Source organism: Leopardus geoffroyi, chromosome B3, assembly GCF_018350155.1.
Source record: "Leopardus geoffroyi isolate Oge1 chromosome B3, O.geoffroyi_Oge1_pat1.0, whole genome shotgun sequence".
NCBI lineage: Eukaryota > Metazoa > Chordata > Mammalia > Carnivora > Felidae > Leopardus > Leopardus geoffroyi.
This window is the reverse complement of record NC_059337.1, coordinates 127,892,218-127,909,366: the sequence shown is the minus strand read 5'-3', so window position 1 is coordinate 127,909,366 and position 17,149 is coordinate 127,892,218.

The window sequence follows — 17,149 nt, the reverse complement described above, 5'->3', positions numbered from 1 at the left end:
GGAGACTAACTTTGTTTCATTGGTTCATGGCCCTTCACAGCATTGCCTTCTCTGCCCCTGCTTCCATTATTACATTGCTTTCTTCTCTTCTCTTTGTCTGTCAAATCTCCCTCTGACTCCATCATTGCATTTAAGACTTACCCATATTTTCTGTCTCCTTAACTCAATCATATCTCATAATCATAAGATACCGTAATCATATCTTAATGCATATCAAAGTCAATTTCTCTATGCAAGGCCATTATTCAGCCTTCCATACCTGTATTCAATAGATGTCCACTCTGAACTTTCCCTTCGTTCAATAGCTATTATTCAAAGAACAATTCTTGCTTCATATTTGTATTTCCTTGCCATTTAGTAAATTGCTAGGTGAACAGACTGGGATTCTAAATTACATCAGGTGTCCAATCAGGTCAGTTTTATCATTAGATGGTACCTCATGAATGTACCTGAGTTTTTAAAGTACCTAATACTTTCAGGCAGTACATTTTTGGAACTGAAGGAAAGCTTCTACAGTTAACATTGCAGAAGGCATTTAATGAGATTTGAAATAACCACATTAGGCAATACTACACAATAATTTCTTACATTAGAATTTTTGATAAATGATACAGGGATGTCTTACATGCAAAGGTAAACAGTGTCATTCCTTTGGAAGAATATACATTCTCAGCAGAGAAGTTTATGCTTCTCTGTTGTGACAATAAACTTGAATTCTATCTAGGATAAATGCTCTCCTCATTCCTGGAAGCAGTTTTATAAGTAAACATTTAGCTAAAGCACAAAGTATAATTGGAAATTTACAAAAACCGTAAGTATAGGGCTTCATGAATTTTTCTGAAAGTTAACAAACCCATGTAACAAACAACCACGTCAAGAAATGGAATGTTACCAATGAATCATTAAGGGTTCACTTGAGGAAGTAGACTTACTATGAGAAATAAGTAAATAAAGAACTTAGTGTGAGATTATACTTTACAAATGTGGGAGGAGCATTGTAACTGAAGGTTTGGGATGAAAAGTCAGAGGGTGAACCTGACTAAGACACAAGTCAGAAGAGATAACTTAGAGTTAGCAGAGAAATTAAAAAAAAACAAAAACAAAAACAAAACAACAACAAAAAAGAAACATCTGCAGCTTCCAGAATGAGACTGTGAGCGGGAATAATGTAAAGGGGCTTATGAGATGCTGTTGCTTTGATGCAACTCCCACCATGGGGTCGATAGCAGGTGTCTGTTGGTGGGCCCAGAGTCTCTTTTGGTCAGTAGGACTAGCAGTCAGAAAGATGACTGAACGTAGAGTAGATGGAAGAAAAGATAGTCTAGGGCCTGCAGCCACCACTGTGTCTGTCCATCCCCATGGCTAACTATGACCACTTTCCAAGCATAATGGCAACTGCTGGTGTTCAACTTCCTCTTTTATTTAATCTTCACTTGGAACCATACCAGAAGGAGATGGAAAATTTAATCACATAGTTTAATCTAGTCAACTTAGTACAATCCAGCAAATGAGTATCTCAGAAGATCCCCCTACCCACTTGGCCCATAGCCTCATCCTGTCACTACACCTCCCATAAGTAATCACTATGTTAACCTCTAACAGAGACTATGTTTGCCTGTTTTGTACTTTATGTGAATGGACTTATAAGACACACATTTGTATCTGGCTCCTTTTGCTCAATATCAACTTTCATTGAGAGTCATCCATATTCTTGTGTATGGTTGAAATTCATTCATTCTCATGATTATACACTATTCCATTCCATGAGTAGATCATATGTTATTTTTCTATTTTAATAATAGTGAACATAAGTTTGGTTAAATTTTTGCACTATTGCTAAAAGTAATGGTATGAATATTTGTATATATAGAGAAAGAGCTGCACACTATTGTTTGGCATATACTTAACAATAGAATTTTTGGCACAAGAACAAGAGATATGTATATGATTAGTTTTACTAAGTGAGTAATTTTACCAAGTAAGTAGCTAATTAGCCTCTCAAAACAACTAGTTTACAAATGAAGATAATAATATTTCAGCTCTAGTAGGATTATTGTGAGGTTGAAGTCATACAGTCCATGTCAAAACACCTGAGTGCCTAGTACATAACGAGTCCTTAATAAATGAGGATTGATTATTATTTACTATATGTTCATAGTTTGATGATCACATAGCAGTCAGTGTTCACTTTTTCAGGAAAAATTTCATAGTCACCTTCAATATGCCCAACACCACACTATGTACCCCAGTCAATGATAAATAGTACGGGCTCCATTCTCAGTCATCTCTTGACAATCACAAGGAACAGTAATAGGACTGGGAGGATGGGACTGTAGGCACAATCCACACTAAGTATGCCTCAAAACATCTAGTAGTAAATTCTCTGCACAATTTTTGAAGGATCTCATTTGCAATAGGGAATAGTAGGGGTGGAGAGAAGGGAAAGTTTTAGTCTAAAGTCTGGAGACTGAATTCTCACTTAGAAGATGTGAATTTTGACTGTAAGCTCAAATTCACTTTTCAATCCTGATGTTCTAAAATTTTGCCTTAGATCACAATATACATAATACAGACCAAACCAGGGCACCTGAGTGACTCAGTCAGTTGAGCATCTTGATCTTTGGCTCAGGTCACGATCTCAGGGTTCATGAGTTTAAGTCCCACACTGGGCTCTGTACTGTCAGCACAGAGCCTACTTTGGATCCTCTGTCCCCCTCTGTATCCCTCCTCTGCTCATGCTCTCTCTCTGAAAAATAAATAAACATTTTTAAAAAATGAAATAAAAATAATGGCACAAAACTGACTTAATGAAGGTTAGTGAAGGAATTGGGTTTGTAATTATTCATATAACAAATATTTAATGAGCACCTAGAAGCTGGTAAAAAAGAGACGAAGTGTTTACCCCTCAAAGATTTTGCATTCCAGTTTGAAGACAGTAAATAAATAAACAAATAATAAATCCATTTTAGGTAATGTCAGACAAGGAAAAGTTCTCTAAAAAGTAAAAAAGGCATGGGGCGCCTGAGTGGCTCAGTCGGTTGAGCGTCTGACTTCGGCTCAGGTCACGATCTCACGGTTCGTGAGTTCGAGCCCCGTGTCAGGCTCTGGGCTGATGGCTCAGAGCCTGGAGCCTACTTCTGATTCTGTGTCTCCCTCTCTCTCTGCCCCTCCCCCATTCATGCTCTATCTCTCTGTCTCAAAAATTAAAAAAAAAAAAAACATTTAAAAAAAAATAAAAAAGGCAGAGACAGCAGACGGGGAGAAAGACCTTGCTAAGGAGTACTCTTTTAGGTAATTTGGTTAAGAAAACATTTGAGAATATGTTCTAGATCACATACATGTCTGTCACCAAAAGGATAGCAGACACTATGTCAGGCACAGTCTTATGCACGAGTACACGTTTTTAGATAATAATGTTAAACTCCTGCCCATATTTGACAATTAAAAAAAAAAACCTCACAAATTTAGAGAGAAGATAAAGTATTTTCCAGACCTTGACAAATTTCAGAGAATGATTGTTGATACTTAAAACTTGACTCAGGAAAATTTAGCTATGACAGTTGACTCTCATATTTTCTCACATTATTACAATTATGAGTTGTCAAAGAGATAAGATAAACTTAAGTCATTAGGAATAGTGGAGAGAGAGAATGCCAGTATAACTTTGTTTTCATTCTTGCTGACTTATTTCCAGATCACAATTTCTTGACTTCAAGAACAAAAGTTTTTTATAATGCCAGCTCCACCTGCTTTCAGAGGATTTAGCTGGGAACGCTGTCTGCGCAATGACTAATTGCTAAATTAATAAAGACATTGCTGCTCCCACAATATAAGTGCTTAGATCTCCCTGTCCTCAATATATGTGATGTATCATTTTCTCTGACTGCTCAGATGATATAATTCTTTTCACATTATATGCCTCCACTGTAATTCATATCCTTTTAAAAACCATTACTTTTTAAGAAGTTTCATCATGGGATTGGTAATTAGGTGCCACATAAAGGGAAAGAATGTGAGGTAGCAACCGGGCCTCACTGCTTGCTGGGCATAAGATCTTGGCCAATTTATTTAATTCATTCAAGAAGTACTTGTGGAATTCCTATTATATGCCAAACTCTCAAGATATTTTAGTTTAAAAAAGAGACAAAAATATCATCCTGTTCAGAATTTCTCTGAATGACTGGATTTCTAATCGGGGAGAATTATAATATTAACTATCACATGGGTGTTGAAGAGATTAAGTGAGATCATAGAAAGACTTTGGGGTTAAACAGATCTGGTTGCCCCACTTTTTTGCATGAATTTTAAGCAGTTTTTTTTTTAAACTCAGTTTCTTCATGCATAAAATGTAGAGCTTTTGTGATACAAAGAAGTTAAAATAAATTTACAAATATTTGAAGTTATATAGAATCCTGTAAAGCAATAAATATTCAATAACATGTGGCCATTATTACCTGTAAAGTCATCTCTTAAAAATTAGCAGTATACAAGATGTAGTTTCTAGCTGAAATGCCCTGGCTGACTTCCAGATTCTAGAAAAGAGAATTCTAGAGAGTTCCTCTTAGGGTCTCATAATTTTCTCAAACTTAGTATCTCCAATATTGACTACTTTGTGCTAGGTATCTTATGCTACTCATGCCCCAGACCCAATCTCTACACTTGAACAATCTTGAACATGTCCAAGAAAATCATTGTATATGGACTGTGTCAGTAAGTGTCAACAGGCTCTTTTTGCTTCTGCTGGAGTTCAGGCTGTGGGAAACCACTAGATAAATTAAATAAATAAATACATTAATTAATTTAAAAAAAAGGAAGTAGGACGGTAAGTTTGAGAGATCCCTTCCCTCCACTTCTTGAAATCCTCGTTTAGGCTGACTGGTTCCTCCCCTAGAAATTAATGTTCTTGGCAGGTGGCCCTATACACCTGGTTCCCTCTTTTTTTCCATTTTTCCTGAACTTTTTCTTCTTGTGCTTACTAACATCAGATTACAACACTGTTTCTAGTTGTTTTTCTACTTACTATTCATATTTTTAAAACAGTATACAAAGTACTTATGCATTATTTCTCTGTTTAGCTTTGATCCACCAGCCCTAGAATAGATATAGTATACAGCAAACATATAGCACACAAATAAATATGGCATTCAATGAATGTTTTCTAGTCATCTAGTCATAAAATTTGGAAAATTGCAAGAGGTTTCCATGTTTATTCCAATTGCCTACCTCGTCTCCATATCAGTACACGCGTACATATACAGCCCTGCTTTGATGGAGTGCCTTGCTTTTATAGACCATAGTGCCATTTGCACTTTAAAAAAAATTTTTGTTTAATACTTATTTATTTTTGAGAGAGAGCCAGAGTATGCACAATATATTGGACATTATTCATTTAAACATTTTTTTAAATGTTTATATTTTTTATTTTTGAGACAGAGAGAGATAGAGCATGAGCTGGAGAGGGGCAGAGAGAGAAGGAGACACAGAATCCGAAGCAGGCTCCAGGCTCTGAGCTGTCAGCACAGAGCCCGATGCCGGGCTCAAACCCACAAACCGCCAGAACATGACCTGAGCTGAAGTCAGATGCTTAACTAACTGAGCTACCCAGGCACCCCCACCATTTCCTAGTTTTTATAGGCAAATTATTTTCAAGTATACTGTTAGTATTTATTATCTTTGCTTTCTCAATTTCCTGTGCATTCCTAAATTCACCACAATTTTGATTTGGACATCATCCATTCACTAAATTCCTCTTAGCGCCATTGCTACTCACCTTGACCGTGGACAGTTCTGATCCTTACATTGTCTTACTGTGTCCAGATTTGACACTTGAATCCCTCTCTTGAAATTTTCTTTTTGTTTATTTTTTTTTTTAATTTAAATTCTAGTTAGTTAACATACAGTACAATATAGGTTTTAACTTTCATGCCACCACCCTACTGATGTTTCCTTTCTCACTTTATATATCTCATTCTCTCTTACTTGTAATTAAATTATAACATTCCTCAGGCTTCTGTCCTAAGTCCTCTTTCTTCTTATTTTATATACTCCATCTGGTCAATTAAATTCACTTCCATAGATTAAATTGCCAATGTTAGAAGTTGTCTCCAAAATCACTCTCTTCCTCATTTTTTTTAATGCGCAGCAATATATCCATTTGTTTCTTGCTAGTAGAATCCTCAACTGCTCTGCTATCATCAACATTCAATGAATAACCAAGTCCTGTCATTTCTGCGTTTAATTAAATTTCAAATCTCCCCCCCCCCACACTCTGTCCCTTTGGATTTCACTCTTATTTCCTTCACACACTGCTGCCAGAACCTTCTAATTTGTCTTCTCACCTTTTTTCTGGTTCTTATCAAATTCATTCATCACAATTTTAAGAGAGAGACCTTTCTGACATGGATATGAACATCTTTCTGCCTACTTAACACCCTACTGTGATATAAGATAAAGTGCTAATACATAAATATGACCCTCAAGTTTTGTTAACAATCTAGTCTTGAATTAATTTCTAGCCCCTTCTTGTTAGTATATTGTAAACATTCGCTGTACCCATGAGAAAAAAAAATAATGTATCTCTTAGTTTCTGCACAATTTCCCTTATTATTTTCTATCTCTAGAATACACGTCCCTCTTCCCTTTTCCTGGACTTCTCTTACATGGTCTTCAACTTTGAGAGTGAGTCTTCTCACCATGGAGGCCTCTCCTGACCTTGTGTCTGTGCTGTGAGCCCCTAGGACAGCCCCATGCTCCCATGACACACTTTTATCAGGACAATCTTTACAATTTTACACATTTTACCTGTGTAATCATCTGGGCTTTCTGTTAGGCTGTCCGGTTTGTAAGAAATTCGGTGTTTTCCTGGCAGCAAGCATTGTCAACTATATTATACTCAGCCAGTACATTTGTATTTAATGAATTTATAACTGAATAATGTCCAAGGGGAGCCTGGGTGGTTCAGTCGACGGAGCGTCTGACTTCCGCTCAGGTCATGATCTCATGGTTCATGGGTTCCTGCCCCGTGTGTCAGGCTCTGTGCTGACAGCTCAGAGCCTGGAACCTGCTTTGGATTCTGTGTCTTCCTCTCTCTCTGCCCCTCCCCAGCTCATGCTCTGTCTCTCTGTGTCTCAAAAATAAGAATACAAAGATAAAAAAAAATTTTTGAATGAATAATATCGGATATATTGTGCATACTTATCGTTCTTTTATTGAATGAGGTGACTGAATGTTAATTGTAAATACCCATGGTTCTATCAAATCAATTTTCTATTGTTCTTTTCAGATTTGTCTTAGTAGATTTATAATTACTAAATAATTATCATCCCTCTATTTCCCTCTCTCTGTAAACACAGAACAACATTTAAAAAAATTGTTTCTCAGTAAAAAAAATATTTTTGAGGCTTTTGTCAATGGACCTTTTCCTTATCCCTTCAAATTAAATTACAGCTTTAGATATAAATCATATTTAATCTAGATTTAAAATAGAAATCCAATAAAACTGTTTTTGACTATATTTCTTTATCAATAGAGGTCTCAAAGCATTTATTTTCTTTTTTTTTTTTAAGATTTTTTTTAAATGTTTTTGATTTTGAGAGAGAGATTGAGAAAGAATGAGTGGGGGACAGACAGACAGAGGGAGAGAGAGAATCCAAAGCAGGCTCCATGCTGTCAGCACAGAGCCGATGTGGGGCTCAATCTCACAAACCTTGAGATCATGACCTGAGCAGAGACCAAGAGTCGACTCTTAACCAACTGAGCCATCCAGATGCCCCTCCGAGGATTTATTTTCTATAGCTATGATTTCACAGATATAATTGGCTGTCTTTATGATAAATATAATTTAAGAGAGCTGATTATATATTTGCAGTTGGATTTGAGTGATATTTAAACTGTGATGGGAAGGGACACGAGGAAAGCTGAGTGACGTGTGAACAGGGTGGCAGATTGCTGTCGTGTGTGCTTGGATACCCTCCTGAGAGGACTTTGCAGCCTCCCAAAGCTGCCCAACTAAGTTTTAACCTGATAGAAATAAAGATGAGCATCTGTGCTATATTTCAGTGGCAGACTTAAAAGACGGCATTACCAACCCTTTGAAAGGGACATTGAGAAATCAACTAGTTTAGTCATTTGCCTTCAGGCATTACAATGGCTAAATCACATCAGAAACATGGTTAACTTTTTTAAAAAATAATTTTTACAAATAAAGATAACTCTCAACAAAATTTGAATGTCACTGTAAGTCACGCATTTAGTTACAGAAGACACAATATGGAGATTAATCAGAGATAATGGTTTCTGCCTGAGTACCAGAATGCTCTAGTTTAAAATATACACTTAACCGTAAGTGTTTTCTAAAGATGGAAATAAATGTACTTTGTGAAAAGTAATTCAAGTTGGCATTGTGTTTTCTAAAGAAAATAAACACTGTTATGTTTGATGGAAGTAAATGTGTTATTACAAGATTATTTTATCTTCTTGAAAATCACAAACATTACTTGATATTAAATCTACGGGCCGACATAGTTTTTAAACAACATGAGAGGCCAGACAGAGAACCTGGGACTGAAGAAATGGAGCACAGTTTACTTAGTTAACCCTTCCTTGCTGGTTTTATAAATAACATATAAATAGGATGTTTAGGGAAAGGCTGAAGCACTTGATAGTTTTGCTTCTGGTATGATTATCCTCTACAGTTTTTCACATCATACGATACTGCTTAAAATGTTACACTCATTTACTGACTACCCAAGAATAATTCCCTGTGTTGAAGTAAAGAACTATTTTCAGATTACTGTGCTTACTGTTTCCTGAGTGGGAGCAGCATGTGTTTTTGTTGCCAAAACTTTTCTCCAGATGCTCAGGTTGCTTTAGGTTATAGGACCATTTATAATTAATGAATGCAATCTATTAAAAAGAGGAATAAATTAACAGGGAATGTTGGAACTGATTCTTCCTGGATGATTATGCACATTTTATCTCTGCTTTTAAAATCAACTGGAACCCAAAATTAGGCAGATAATCAAAATCAAAATGATCCTTACAGCCACTCATCTCCTCAGTGGTCTTCATTCCATGGGCATGCTACTGAGTTGCTCACAGCCCTGCCCTGGGAAAGCAGCATGTCTGAGAAAACACAGGCTTTCAATGTCTGGAACCCAGACTGCCATTACCAAGAATTGCAGATAAAAGCAAGTAGGGAAGTAGGTGTTGGATCTGAGATCTTCGGACTTCTTTTGGGCTTGTTATTTAAAGGAAGCAAAGTTAAAACAAGACTTTTAACTGTTCATGCATGTTTGTTTGTTTGTTTGTTTTTACTCCTAAAGTAGCATAGGGGATTCCTTGGGTCAAAAATAATCTGTCGTTCTATGATACCAACTCAATGAGATACTTTGGCCCACCTATAAGTATTTTACCAATTTTCTATCCCATGGTTTCATTAGGTCCTGTTTTAAAGTTCCTACTTTTTTAGTTCGGCAGCTTCGCAAATAGCTTCTAACAATCCTTACTATTTATTTCACCAAAATTATATTTTCCTTATTCAAGTTTCATTATCTCTACCCTCTCTGAGCACAGAAGTATATATATATTTTTTTCTCTGTGTTGGGATCTAGAACATTTTCTATTGCTATCTGTATGTAGCACTGGGCAAAAACGAGAAATCTGAAAACCTGCACTGTAATTCAACACTGGGCCCATAGCACTGGTAAAGTACAATTTTCAAACAGTTACACAAAAGTGACTTTCTCATAAATAGGCAGAATGTATGTTAAATATTTTATTCAGAACATATGTCAAGTATTTTATTTTAGTTAATCAGTGAAGAAATAAAATGCTAAGGCTATTCAAAGAGTGTTTGAAGACCCACGTATTTATCGGAAATTCATGTATTAATATTAGAATAAAATTGTTGGGTGAGATGCAAATTGGTGACTCACTGTCCTACAAAACTAGTTGCCCTACAGGACAATAAAATGTAAATTTTGTAATTATCTTTTCCACTGGACAGAAGGTACCAACATTATTAGAGATAAAAATTGACAAATTAAAATGTAATTTTACCAAGTCTCACACTTTTAATCAATGGTAAAGACGAGTTATAGCAAAGCATAGCTTCTTAGATAAGGCATCCATGAGTTTATCCCCATCGGACTATAAGGGCCAAGAACAGGGTTCTCCAAGATGGGCCACATTGTCATAAAGATTGTTTTTGAGTTGAAAGGAATCAAACCCAACAGATTCACGAAAAGCTTTTTACCTTTTCTACAACTACCTAAATGAATTTAGTTAGAGGACCTGCTCCAGGAAGAGATCTATCACTGTAGGTAACCACACTGTGAAATGAACTGGGTATGGTAGACAGGGAGGAACCTGGCAAGGCCTGTTTGATCAAAGCCCTCTATGTCCCATTGTTTCTGAGCACCCCTACAAATGTTTGTTTACCAAATATTTACTCTTTTTCATCTTCCTGGGAATTGCATTCCTTCCCTTTGAAGTCCCAGACCCCTACTTCCTTCTCCTTAGTTCAGAATGGCATATATACCTCATTTGCCCTACTATCTTTGGAATTTCTATGTCTGTGTGGATTTCCTTTATATAAGAAATTACTTTTGATTTTCTCCTATTAGTCTATCTCATGTTGATTTGATTCTTAATCAGGCTGAAGGATCTTGAAGAGTAGAGGAAATTCTTCCTTTCCATAGGACCTTGTAAAGCTACACTAAATTTTAGTCTTTTTTTCCAGTTCTCTATACTGTTTAACAGCACTTAATAAAATTTTCAATAATCTGCTGAATGCACAGTATGAGTAAAAGATACCAGAATTCCTTCACAAAATCAATACGACAAGCTAACAAGCCTTATGTGTCTGTCATAACTGATAAATAAAAGACAAAAATCGAGCCCTCAACAACATAAGATTTATCAAGCAATTTGCACATATAGAATAATATGAGAATAAAATTATATAACATATAATTCCATAAGATTTCTTTAAAAAAGATTGGGAAATAATTGTTGGAATGGCATGCTATTCAAGAAGATTATGGCATTTAATTCCCATTACAATCCTCCGGGTTAGGCATTAATACTGATTTTAAAAGTGAGAATACACACACGTTTAAAGGTTAGATAATACAAAGATCTAAGCCATTATAGGGGTGTTCAAATATATAGATTTGCTTTTATAAGAAGTAGACAGAGAGGAAAGAAAAAGAGTCTCTCATTAAAAAAAATGTTTTTAATGTTTTCATTTATTATTGAGACAGAGAGAGACAGAGCATGAGCAGGGGAGGGGCAGAGAGAGAGGGAGACACAGAATCAGAAGCAGGCTCCAGGCTCTGAGCTGTCAGCACAGAGCCAGACGTGGGCTCGAACTCACAGACTGTGAGATCATAACCTGAGCTGAAGTCGGATGCTTAACCGACTGAGCCACTCAGGTGCCCCCTCTCATTTTAAAATGAGGTAATCTGAATTACCTACCTGTCTACCATTTTTGAAAAGACAACATAGAAACTGAAAATATTCTATTTACTTTAGTACAGTTAATACTTGAATTTCTTCATATCTTCCTTCTTTTACTCTCTAAGCATACTCATTTTATACTGAAATGGAGAGTCTTAAAACAATGTAAATAATCACTTATTTGCCAGAAAATTCAATAACCCTTTTCCTCCTCATATTTATATTAAGTTTTCTTATGAAAGTCATGTTGAGGCGTCTGGGTGGCTCAGTCCATCGAACATCTGACTTTGACTCAGGTCATGATCTCACAGTTCACAAGTTCAAGTCCCACATCAGGCTATGTGCTGACAGCTCAGAGCCCAGAGACTCCCTCCCTCTCTCTCTCTGCCTCTCCCCCACTCATGTTCTCTCTCTCTCTCTCTCTCTCTCTCTCTCTCTCTCAAAAATAAATAAACACACACACACACACACACACACACACACACACACACAAAGAAAGTCATGTCAATATTCTGACTGACAGGTGATAAATTCCAATTACAGATTAGCAATTATTCTCACATATAACTATGCTAAATTTGAGATGGGATAACTCTATGCTCATTGTCAAGTATATGCTAACAAATGTTTGATTTCTTGTATATCCTTAATTGTATATTACCTAGTCAGTGCTTCTCATTATATGACATGGTATTAAAGATTCCACCCCCCAATATTAACTTCTTTTTCTCTGTCTTTTGACCTGTGCGTTTCAAAGTACCTTTCTATATTTCTGAAAGAACTTTTGGCCCATAAAAACTATTTGAAACTAATAACACATTTCATCACAATTGTTTTGTATCACCAATATTCTGCCTCCCAAGTATGTTTTTTTTTTTTTTTTTAATTCACTTATTCCATTTCCTTTTCAAAATGTTATGAGGTAAAGATTGCAATTAGGACACAACTGAGTAGTATTTACTGATCAACATCATTAAAATAAAACATTTACATCTCAATGTCATTTTGACTCTCATTCTAGAATATTTACCCAAAACCATACAGGGCCAAATATCCGGTGTATTTTACTCAGAGAAATGTATATCCTCTCTCTTTGCTTTGCTTAAGGATTTGGAACTGACCTTAAAGATTGGGGATTTTTTAAGGTAAATTTCCCATGCCCACAGCTGCCATATATGGTTGTGATGGTTGGGTGCCACATAGTTCTCACAGAACCATTTACAGAGTAGCAGCCTTTCTTGAATATGTATAGTTCCATATATATCTAATATTTTTTAATTGTAATCATTATCTCACATTTTATCCTTATACAGGAAAATTGAAAAAGTTCAGATTTTTTTTCCATTGTTATTTTTATTTCTCGTGGCTCTAACACAGCTTTAAAATATAGATTGTTTGAATTTTAGCTCTTTCCTGCATGATAACCAGACAAGGTCTTGTCAATTCTGAAGAAAAGCTTGGGGCTTTTCTTTGCGAGGAAGATTGAGGGATTGGCAGATTACATCTATACAAAAACCCTAGATCAGCCTTAACTTTTGAAAAATGCATAATCAAGGATTGAAACTTTATTATAAATTTTAAAAATATGAAATTCTGTCTTTAGCAAACTTTTTCTCCTCTCTTCAACTGTTACAAACCTAATTATGGAATTATGTCACAGAGATAATAAGAAGATAAATAATTTTATTTATATATTACCATTGTAACTTTTTAATGGAATCAAAACTATTATGGTAATTATAGATATATCAATGTATGCAAACATGCTTTTTAAAAAAATTAAGTTATTTATGAAAATATAGGCTATTTTATTTCTAATCACCCCATACTTATATTAATTTCTCTTGTGTATACTCAAACCTGAATTGTACTCAAATCTCAAACCCAACACATTTCAATTAGTATAAATATTTCAAAAACACAGAATCTTGAGATTCAAGCTTCTAACTCTGACATTTATCTGCCTTGCTATACATTTCTCAAATATTTATGTGAGGAGAAAAAACTTTTCAGTCTTTCCCTAAATTCTTAAGAGTATAGGTTGAGACATGGAAGAGAGTAGGAAATTAATAGTGATTCCTGGATTATAGAAGGAAAAGGATGTTGTGAACTTTCTGATGACTTAACATTGCCTTTTCTACTACACTTAAAATCATGGTTTTCCATGGTGTCCAAAGGAAGGCTGATCTGCACAAGAGGAAAACAGCAGAATTCTGAAATTATGATCTTCATCTACTGGGATCCTCCTGAGAACCTCTCAATAATTTCCATTGCCCCTATGCCATACATGTCTCACTAGGATAAATAAATGTCACCTTAATTATTATCTTCTTCAAAATATGTAGTAAATCTCAGATAAGTTTGACTGTAGTGAAAGATGTAATAAAACAGTGGATAAAAAGTCAGAAATACATTGGCAAATAATAATCGTAAAGTTGGTAGTAATTCAGAAGAATGGTCCTGCTAAAATAGCTAAGACATCTAAACAAAATATATTTAGAATTATCTTCAAAATGGGAAAACATTATTAAGGTACTGAGGCATAGCTAGGACAAATTTAAGCATATCAAACCAGAACTTGGAAAAATGACACTAATACTCAGAATTCCTTTTGTGCTGAAGTCACTTGCTGATAATATTTTTAAAAAAATAAAGACCATGACTAAACTGACTTCAAAGACATCACAAAGCAAGGGGACAAATTGAAGTCAAGGAGCCATTAAACAACTTCCAATAAAGCCGGGATATCAAGGGTAAATCCCAAATAATAAGAGTCAAAAGGAGATAAAACAACCCTTGAGTGAACTTGAAGCTGGACTTCCAAAAATCTTGGTTGGATAGAAAGCTTTGCATTTAGATTAGGATGGTCTTCCATTGATTGTACTTGAATTGTTCAAAACAAGTAAACAAAAATCTTCTCATAGGGTAATACCATCATCCCAGGCTTTGTAGTATGTTTATAATTAATTCTTTTAAAATGGGAAAGAAAGACATGGTAGACTAGAGTATAAGACACAGTAAATGAGGGTCAGTAGATGAAACATAAATAGAAGCAGCCCATATGTCTGGATATATCGAGATTGTTAGACCAAGAATCTAGAATAAATGAGGATTAGTCGAAAGAAGTTAAAACTGAGTCAAGAAATTGTTAGGTAATTGGAAACTACAAAAGTAATATAGTAAATATGATAAATTCTGTTACAAGAAAATATAATAATCCTAAGTCAATAGATGAATTTAAGTACACATTTGACATCTTTTAAAAAATAACTGGAGAAGTGGAAACTATGTTCAAAATAGTTATATAGAATGTGGCACAAAAATAAAAAATCATGAAAGACTATGAGAGACATGGAGGATATAAGAGGAAGGTCAAATATAAGTATAATTGGAATTCCAGAGGGACTGGAAGGGGAAAATTGGATAAAATAGCATTCAAAACAGAAACAATCCACAGACTGAAGAAATCAGCCCACAGATTGAATAAATCAAGATAATGCCAAGAACAGAAAGTAAAACAAAATTAGTACAGACACATTATAGAAAACCATAGGGGTGCTTGGGTGGCTCAGTCAGTTAAGCGCCAGACTTCAGCTCAGGTCATGATCTCACAGCTCATGAGTTTGAGCCCTATGTTGAGCTCTGTGCTGATAGGTCAGAGCCTGGAGCCTGCTTCGGATTCTGTGTCTCCCTCTCTCTGCCCCTCCCTGGCTTGTGCTCTGTCTCCTCTGCCTCTTTGTCTCTGTCTCTGTCTCTCTCACTCTGAAAAGTAAATAAACATTAAAAAAAAAAGAAGAAAAGGAAAAAACAAAAAAGAAAACCAGGTTGAAGGAGGATTTGTCCCAACACTGGCTTCCACAGCCCCTGCAGTAGTAGGAAAAGAACATGGCAAATCAAACACAATACACTGTCTCTTAGATCTTCTGACCCGAAGGGACACATATCAACACATATCAATTCCGCTTATATTTATTGGCAAAAAAAAAAATCATGTAACTACACTTATATTCAATAGAGTTGAGTAAAATGAATACTTCTGTGTACAATTCTAAATTGTCATATGCTAAATAACATGTTCTCTAAATTAATACATACATATTTTATATCATATATATCCATAAATACATTGACATAGTTAAATGTGAAATAAATAAAATGAACTTTAAATATTAGATATCTTGTAAAATATAGCTTATTTATCCAACCCAGTGCTTACTTGCATAATACCTTCGTCCCAAGCTCCCAGTATATCATTTTAAACCATCAAGTGGAATAATCTCCAAAGAGATATCCTTTTTTGCTTACTAAGTGATCACATTTGCCAAGAGATTGATATTTGAGTGAAGGCTTATTTAATATATTGCTTTGAATATTTCAAAATGACTACTATGCCAGATTTCAACAAAATAAATTCAACATTCATTCTAAGAAATCCACACACACAACAAAGGAATTCTAGTGTGGTTAAAAGTGAGAGATAAGGGTATTAGAAATATCAACTACCTAAGTAATCAAATATATAAGACTAGAAAGTCTATAATTGGATCTAAGTACACCATTTGGAATTCCTAGTTTAAAGCTGTAGAAAAGTCTTACTCATTCCTGGTTCAAAGCTTTTATTTATGCTAAAAATAGCCCTATGGTTTAAAGTTTTGTTAGAAAAATGGACTGTGCAATATGATTCAAGATGATATGTAACACTGCTAACTCAATAAGAAGCTATGACATGTTAATTTCAGCTTCAATAACCTAAGAGGATATGGGTTTAAAACAAAACCAAAGAACAGAAGCATAGTTACATTTATCCTAAACATCACTGGCGGGAACCTAGACATATTATATGTTTTTAACAGAAACTTGAGTGAACTTGTTCCATATTAAGCTTATTTATCAGTTGGTTACTTGAAATAGAATGACTATTTGTGCTTTCCTTAAAGAGTATTATTACTGCTTTTATTTTTTCAATATGAAGTCAAAGTCTGAAATTTGGAATGTCAGATAAGAATGGATACAGATAACTGATTTAAAGATATCCTTGAATTTTAGACTGTTCTGATCAAATCATCAATCTAGTACATTAATTTGATCTACACTTTAAGTACTTAACCTACTCAAAATTAAGCTTTCTTAAAGAGGTTTGAGAGTAGAAATTCCATTTCCAACAAAAGTATTTACTTAAAACTTTTAATTTAGCCCTGAAAAGGTTTTAGGGATGGTGGTTGGTTTGTAATTATAGTGATTTAAATGTGAATCAAAAGTTAGTGGAAAAGAGGAAGAAGGAAATTAACAAGGTAGCTGCTAAAAATTAGGCCTTTATTTTAAATGAATACTAAATAACCTTGGTAATTATCATGCTATTTTTTTACCACTACAGAATATTAGAACCAGTAATGTTTACTAATCAGTTAATATGTGTTCAGTGATAAAGAGTTCAAGAGCTAAATAAGAATAAATATGTTTTGTGCCATCCCGTTTGGATACATACTTCAATAAAGGAATGTGTTTAACTCTAGTTACCCCCAAATTTTTGACAACAAAATGATTTGTAGCACAAGAACATCTATTGACATTTCACAGAACACAGGATTTTGAAAAACACTAATGAACATGAAACCCATTCTTATACATAACTAGATTACTTACTTTCCATTTTCAAAACATATTATTCCTAAATTCATTCAACTGATAG